General features: G+C 46.1%; 1 pseudogene across 1 annotated transcript in view; it reads right to left on the bottom strand.

The window, feature by feature from the left end:
• Positions 1-330, bottom strand: part of LOC105524197 — a 2,988-nt pseudogene that overhangs the window by 2,080 nt on the left and 578 nt on the right. The window lies entirely within an intron of this gene.

Below are 330 nucleotides of genomic sequence, written 5' to 3'. Positions count from 1 at the left end.
TTTTTTGCCCATACACATGAGTATTTGTCTAAAACATGTCTTCTTTGTAGCAGCTAGGCCCTGCCACCACTGTGCTTGGCTGAGTTCACAAATCTATTGTAACCTGTAGCTTCCCTGTCACTTCTCTGGCTCTCCTCTCCTACTAAGCTTTGTTTCCTAATTAAAATCTTCTGCCACTGCCATAGCTACCGCTGCTGCTGGAACCGCCATAGCCACCTTGGTTTCATGGTTTTGCGAAGTATTGGCCTCCACCTCCATAGGGGCCAGAGCTTCTGCCTCCAAAATTTCCTCCCTTCATGGGTCCAAAATTTGAAGACTGATTGTTGTAAT

This window comes from Colobus angolensis, unplaced genomic scaffold (genome assembly GCF_000951035.1).
Source record: "Colobus angolensis palliatus isolate OR3802 unplaced genomic scaffold, Cang.pa_1.0 Scaffold49, whole genome shotgun sequence".
NCBI lineage: Eukaryota > Metazoa > Chordata > Mammalia > Primates > Cercopithecidae > Colobus > Colobus angolensis.
Note: the sequence above shows the minus strand (reverse complement) of the source record. Positions and strands in the feature narration are given on the sequence as shown.